We start from the raw sequence: 7,849 nt of genomic DNA, 5'->3' as shown, positions 1-7,849 counted from the left end.
GGCTAAGGGAAGGGTCATGTGGGGGGTGGTCACAGGGGTTACTCCCCTGACTCCTAGCTTCTCCCCCCCAAAAAATTTCCCCACCAGTTGCTGTCCTGGCCTGTCAGGGTAAGCAGCTGGCGCGCCGGGACACCTTTGTTTACTTAGGTTTACCTCCGTGCCTGCGGACGCTCGAGGTAAACAAAACCATCTTGGCCCGCCAACGGCTTATCCTGATGGCCCGGGAGCCAAAATTTGCTGACCCCTGAATTATAGTGTCGGCTTATGAATGTGTTATAAAAAAATTTCCATTTTTTACTTATCCATCTTTGGGGGTGGGGGGAGATCGGCTTATAAACGAACCAGCTTATGATCGAGTATATACAGTAATTTTGTTTAATCGCTATAACTTTTTTTTTAGTTAATCAAGAGAGTTAACTGCAATTAATCAACAGCCCACTTTATACCCATTTCCCTCTACCTCTATCTTGAGGTTTACTATCTCCCTGCTGCTCGCTCACTCCAGACTGAAGTAGTGGTCAATTAGCAGCAACTAGGGGAGGCAGAGTGTAGGTAATCAGTCCCAGCACGGGTGTTGAAGTAGGGTCACTCAGAACCCTAGGCAAGAGTCCCTACTCACCTCTGCCTTGGTGGCCAGACAGACACTCTTCTCCTACCTCTGCCTCCTCAACCTACCCAACACCCTCCAGACACTGGTCTGTCCTCAGTGTATAGGACACAAACTAGACAGTATCTTAAGAATTAAAGTTAAACTAAAGAGACTTTACAATGCTCAATATTCTATTCAGGATTCTGTTCCTCTTACGACAGCAACCATACAATCCTGTTTCAGCATTATTCAGTAAAGCCGTATAATGCAATACATGCTTTCTAAAAAAAATAATAATAATCACAAACATTGAGTAATTGCACTAAGTTCTTTTTGCACTGATATGGTTTAAAAAAGGAATTAAGTTTCTTGAAACTAAACACAATGTTTTTTAACGGAATAAGCTCCAGAGACTGCCTCCTCTAGTTTGTCTCTTCAAAAAGGTAGGTACACACAATTTAGCAAAGTGATTTAAGTGAAGGGCACATTTACAGTTTGAATTAGCTAGAAGTTAATAAATGCACTGGTAAACTACGAATGTATTTATACATTGAGCAAAAGCAGTTACCATGGTTTGTTTCAAAGAAACTGGCCTCAGGTGGACGTCATGGCTGATCACGCTCAACAAAACAAAAAAACCCTGTAAGCCAAAAGTGATGTAATGGGCAAAAATCAAAAGAAGGGAAAATTATCTCTGATGGATTGGTGGAACTCTTGGTACCACTGAGATAATGTCAGATAAAAACAGTAAGAGGTTTCAGATTCACAGCTCCTTTTATCCTCTTCAATCTGATGGTATTAGCCATTTTAAGATTGGTTTAGAATCCTCTTCAGAATTTTATTGGCCTACACCCTCATTCTGAAATAGATTTTGAAGCTGTGTAGGATGGTACAGCTAAACATGCTTTTTTGCAAACTCATTGTAAAAAGAATCTGAGCATTTCTAACCATGGGCCTACTGGAAAAAGAGTAACCATTTTTTTCCCCCTAAAGCAAGTGATCTAGCAAAACTTGAAATATGAATTGGGTCTAGTTATTAAAACTCCATTTTAAATCAATCAGGCAGACAGTTTCATTATTATACAAGCATGTTTGTATTATTTTAAAATGAACACAACCATGTCTGTCTTATTAAGGTAGGCTGCCGGTAATCTGGGGCAGAAATGGCAGCTCATAATACCCCATCAGCTTATTTTATACATAGAAGAAGGAGCGCACATTAAACAGAAGCTTAACAAAAATAAATAAACTATAACAGACCTCAGAGTCTCCACCACCTCATGTCCTTATATTAGAGCACTCAGTTTACAGAAGTCTTCTGTTGTAAGATTCCTCAAGTAACCAAACCTTTAGAAGCTACTTACTAACTCCAAAGTCAAACGTTGGAGAGTAATTGATAACCAATTACAGCACTGGCCCCAGACATGTTGTTAACGCTTGCCCTAGCTATCTCATTGTTGACTAGAAGCATACTGGCAATAACTAGCTCTGAAGTTTCCCTATACTGGAGCGAGAACTTAAAGCTGTTGAAACACCCAATTTTTCTAAGCAGTGTAATATAATAAATAAAACTGAAAGTGTTTTATACCAATTCAAACCCACGTGATTTCCATCTTTACTGTGGAAGAGAACTGCGGGGGGGTGGGGGAAGGGAATGTATAAGAAATACTAACATGGCACACTTCTGAAGAGTCCCAGAAAAACTCAATATATTTAAAAATAGCAGTTACTGGCTTAATTATTTGAGAAGACACTATTTAATGTTATTTAAGGCAGTGCTTTACACACTACCACTTGTAAGTATTGGCTGAAACTAAAGCCACAGAAGACTTCATATCAAAACAGAGTGATTACTAGTACTAGCAGTGAAAGCACATTAGAGAAGTCAGTATTCTCACAACACAGCTTTAAGGTGAGTTCATCTTCTCATCATCCATTATATATGAGAGTTGTGTCATCTATATTTTTAGAACACAAGTCCCTTGGGACCTGGACTATTTTTTTTCTTTGTTGCACAGTACCAACCACGCGGTCTGTGCTCAGCAATATTAAGTACCAGATACTCTGCTTCAGACACTAAAATAGATTTACAGTAGCGGTATCACTAGTGGCCAATCAATCAGATGTAATTGTTAGGCATATAGGGGCTCTAAAGCAGGGGTAGTCAATAGGCAGACCATGGGCCAAATCTGCACCACCAGACGTTTTTGAACGGACCCTGAAATCTTTTTATTTATTATTATTGTTATTTTCTCTGGAGTCTGGACCTTGACTATACGTTGACCAAGAAATGTGGACCTTGACAAAAAAAATTGACTACCCCGCTCTAAATCATAAGGAACCCAACACCTGACCAAAGTTTCCTTGGTACACAGTTTTCTTTCATAGTTACCGAAATGCTGTAACTTAGCTTTTCTTTCAGAGATCTTGCCATTGTTACAAAGCCATCTATAGTTCTGTCCATCAGCCACAAACCTGGTTTTTCACCTTTGACCAAGCAGCCTCTTCCAACAGTTAAAAGCTCTCACTCAGAGAACAAAAACATATCGAATATTAGTCACCTTACAATTCTTCGCTACTACAAGACCTGGTGCAAGTAGGAGAATTAATTCATTATTATTAAGTTATTAATTCAGTTAAATTATTTTCAGCATTTGTCCTCAATACTGTCACTATTCCAAACAGATTTGGCAAAGAATGGACCTCTTTCAAAAGGGAACACAGTGTCTGGAAATCTAGCTTTCCTTATAGTTGTATATATTTTGGAGCAGTCTTAAAATTCCCCCTCGTTGGCCAGATCTTTGGAGCAGTAGTGATTCCAAGGGATTGTGTTCTATCTGCACTCTTAGGAAGTGAAGGCAGTGATCTCTATCTAAAACAGGAAATATAACCTCAAACCTGAGTCATCCCAAGGGACTGCAAGTTTATCAAAAATCACTTTAGATCCTAAAATATGAAGTCTGTAGAAAAACAGACCTCAAAAAGTCACTTGCATATGTAACCTCTATGCACATTTAAGATGCAAGCTAATCTGAAGATAGTACAGTAGCTGCATGTGAGTCAAATAATTTCAATATGGTCCTGATACAAAGCAGAGACTTTAAATACATCATTATATGACAATCTAGAATCCTGAAGAATCTTATCAGTAAGACAGGAAGTTGGGAATGTTTATTATTGCCCAGTATACATTTGCAGGACATAATTACTTATAATTTAAATAAATATTCAGGTATGTCTTACAAACAAATCCAGTGTCCCCATGTAACACTTTAAAAAGGCAATTTTATATAGTTATTGAAAGCTATATGGAAATGGAGTACTTACGAATAAAAGGATGTTCTCCTTATTTCTTAGGTTAAGCACATGCTGAATTCTAATTGGCTACTCAATATCCATATCCTACAACACAGCTATCAGAACTTGTCTATGCAAAGCAGCAATGGCACTATTGCGGTGTGATTTCTAAAGCACACTAACGTGTGTCATGCACTAACTGGTCTTTGTGGACCCCGCTGGTATGCACTAAAGTTCCCTAGTGCACTTTTAACGTAGTACTGTAACAGTTTGAAACAATACTAAGTTAAAACATGCTACAGAACTTTTAATGAGCACTAGCAGGATCTACATGGATCAGTTAGTGTGCAACAGATGCGCTTTAAAGTCACACCCTCATAGTGCACATTACCCCATGATGTAGACAAGCCCTTAGTATCTAGTCCCCTCCTCACCCATTTACCTCACACACACAAAACTAGTTACTAAGTTTCCATAATTGTTCTTCTAGCTGTGTTGCTCATGTCCATTCCAATATAGGTGTATACTCACCCTGAGCACCACTGCCAGAAAGTTTTTCCTTCAGTGCTATCCGTCAGGTCGGCTCTGGTGCCCCCATGGCGTCGGTATAAAGAGGCCTGCCAACCCGTCGCCCCCTCAGTTCCTTCTTGCCAGCTAACTCTGACAGATGGGCTGGTGGCGGGGAGGGGGGTTGGAATGGACATGCGCAACACATCTCGAAGAATAGTTATGGAAGTTTACTAATCATTTTTAATTTGAGTGCTTGCTCATGTCCATTCCAGTCACCATGTAGGTGACTCCCAAACAGTTGCAGCGGTGGAGGGTTCGGAGTTCATTGGCATGCTGATTGTAATACCGCTCGGCCAAAACCCACGTCGTGTCTAGCATGCTGGGTGATGGCATAATGAGATGCCAAGAATGTTGCTGCTCTACAGATGTCCTGGATAGGAACTTGAGCTACGAACGCAGCCGAAGATGCTTGAGCCCTGGTAGAATGCACCGTTAGGGCAGGAGGACCTTTGCCGGGTCGTAGCATGCGTGGATATAGAAAGTGATCCACGATGAGATTCTCTGGCCAAGACTGAAAGGCCTTTCATCATGTCTGCAATGGCCACAAAAGCAGTGTAGATTTTCAAAATGATTTAGTCCTTTCTATATAGAAGGCTAGTATACATCTGACATCCAGGGAGTGGAGTCTCTGTTCCTCTCTATTGGCATGAGACTTTGGATAGAAGACCAGAAGGAAAATATCCTGGTTACTGGATGTGGCTGCAATAGAACCTTGATCTTGAAGAAGACCGTATAAGGCAGCTCCGATTAAGAGCTAGGATTTCTGAGACCCTTCTGGCAGAAGTAATGGCCACTAGGAAGTCTGCCTTGCAGGATAGGTAGAGCAGAGCACCACATTGCCAGTGGTTCAAATGGGGGGTCCTGTCAGCCACACCAACACAGAGTGACCCTGTGGCCCAGGAAGGAGCAGAACTGAAGACACTTCCTGCTGTGCCTTATCATGAACAGGTCTATGTCCCTCATTTCTGGAAGAGGTGTCTCACGATGTCTGGACGGATGGACCACTTATGGTGGCTGGAGAAGGATCTGCTGAGGTGATCCGCTACTTTGTTCTTAGTAAACACAGGATCTAGTTTTTGCCCAAGGTAATGTGGGCTCACGCCCGATAAAAGTGGAACAAACAGTTCACAAAAACTGGGTCCATACTTCAGCCTAGTAAATTGCCCCGAGCATCCCATCAAAAGGCCTGCTTGGACCGCGCCAAGTGTCTGGGGGAGGAGAGAGAGGGAGCAGGCATGGACACAGACGAGGATTGGGGCAGAGGTCTCCTAAAACCCTTACTCTTCCTCCTATTGTAGTCCTGCTGGGCAGGAAGAACAGAGCAGATAGCTGAGGTTTATAGGGCTTCCTCGAGGGAGCCAGTGTATGCAGTCTGGCTCCTGGACCTAACCTTTCCTAAGCAGAAGGGTTGAAGGCACAGGTCAGAAGAGGAAGAAAACATTTCAGAACAACTTCTAGAATGTGCTCTCTGAAAAACTAGATCCTGTGTTTACTAAGCAAGAAACTAAGACAAACTGACACAAAATGCTGTTTTACTTGGTAAACACGAGCACTACTTTCCTACCCCCCAAAAAATAAAAAACAAACAAACAGTAACAACAAGAAAATATTCAATAAAGATCTTCATGTGGTCATATCTCATTAATGGAATATCTTTTGTAAAGCATGTCCTTAACTGTTATTATAGTTAAGCACCTCCCTACTGGAAAGAAAGGCAAGCTCAAAATCAAGTACTATTTTTGTTTATTTATTTAGTAAGGAAAATATACAGAATATTCTAACCAGAGCCACAAATAGCAGTCAACTCAACTAGAAGCAGCTGCTATGCTGATGTGGTTGTTGCAAGAAGCCATTTTACTAGACAAATACCAAAACAAATAAAAAAAATCCTACGTTAGAAAGTGTCAGCTAGAAGAGTGGGGAAAACAAGGCAAGGCTGTGTTTATGCTCCACTAACAAGCTCTTTCATAACACTTTACATGCTCAAATCACTGTATACACTTCATTGTATATTCTCCATATAGATGATAATTATAGAATTCCTCCCATCCTTTCTGCTAACCTTGCCTTTTCATTAGACTGTCCTTCCCACAAAGCCGCTCCACAACCACGGTCTGTGATCCCTTGTGGACGTAGTATTTGGCTAGTCATCCTAGGCAGCCTTATAGGAACAAGTTCTCCAGTATCAATCTCATTCACTATAGGGCAAAGCCACACAGCAGCTCTGCAAGTGCTTCAGCAGCCCCCAGTTTAGTCGTTCATTTGATATTCTATGCATGAAGCAAAGATTACAATATAGCATAACATCCTGAAAGGTTGCTTAATGCCAAAGGTAAATCTATGCCTTTTATTCTTAAATAGACAAATGCTTGTCTTGCCAAACTACTGAAGGTAATAAACAGTTGTCTGCCTCTTACAAGTCTCCTGAAAGATGAGATGATCTTATTTATAACACACATGCCCACAATTTGCTATTGTAGCACATAAGTTTAAAATTACAGTAATTAGAAACAGATCAGTGTGTTACTGGACACACAAAAAAAATATCCATATTCATACCCAGAGCACTCTGTGAGAGAAGTGAAATCAGTAAAAGAATGAAAGTTTGTAGGGACTCAAAGCATGAAGGGAGGGGTTTTAGCCCTGCTTTACATGCAAACCTCAATGAAACCTTAGCCCAATGGTCCCCAAACTTTTGATCTCACGTCCCCCCCGCCCTTGCCTCTGAGCCAGGGCCAGGAGCGGGGTCGCAGCAGAGCTACCCATAGTTAAGGTTGCTGGACACGTCTTGTTATAGACCCTGTTGTCAGTTGCTTATAAAAAAAAATATGGACTGAAGTTTTTGATCCCAGGTGCCTGCACCTGAGGCTGATTTTATTTATTTATTTATTTTTAAGTTTCAGTGGTTTCTCAGAATGGGGTTAGGGAAAATACATTTGCTTGGGTAAAAAGTTTAGTACAACTATTTGAAGCTCTTTCATTTCCATATTTTGGCGTAGGGATTTGAAATTCGTTAAGAGGGAACTGCTCTGGTGTCAGGGTTGTGCCTCTTACCATCCCAGTGAAAGTTTGCCCAGGTCTGTCCAAGTTATAAGACTCTGAAAATCAGTTTGCACATTACTCCTGGGGGAATTCTGTGCCACTGCACAATGCAGAATTTTGCAGAAATTAATGTTGTGCATGCAGAATTTCCTTTCCCCCACAGAAATGGGCTTCAGTGCTGCTGGTTGCCACTAGGAGCCGCTGGATTAGCAGAGCCCGGCTCACACACAGAAGACACTGCTGGAGGAGGGGAGGAGAAGGGAGCTAGAGGGTTACCAGCAGCTGCAATTCCACGCATGCCTTGAGTAGTGTGACCAGACAGCAAGTGTGAAAAATCGGGACAGGGCATGG

At 41.4% G+C, this 7,849-nt stretch overlaps 1 protein-coding gene across 1 annotated transcript in view; it reads right to left on the bottom strand.

Annotated features, from left to right (window-relative positions):
* LOC113406310 (protein Jade-3-like) overlaps positions 1-7,849 on the bottom strand; it is a 70,728-nt gene that overhangs the window by 17,200 nt on the left and 45,679 nt on the right. The gene's annotated exons all lie outside the window — the stretch shown is intronic.

Source organism: Terrapene carolina, unplaced genomic scaffold, assembly GCF_002925995.2.
Source record: "Terrapene carolina triunguis isolate 2854851 unplaced genomic scaffold, T_m_triunguis-2.0 Scaffold25, whole genome shotgun sequence".
NCBI classification, from domain to species: Eukaryota; Metazoa; Chordata; order Testudines; family Emydidae; genus Terrapene; species Terrapene triunguis.
This window is presented reverse-complemented; position numbering and strand designations above follow the sequence as displayed.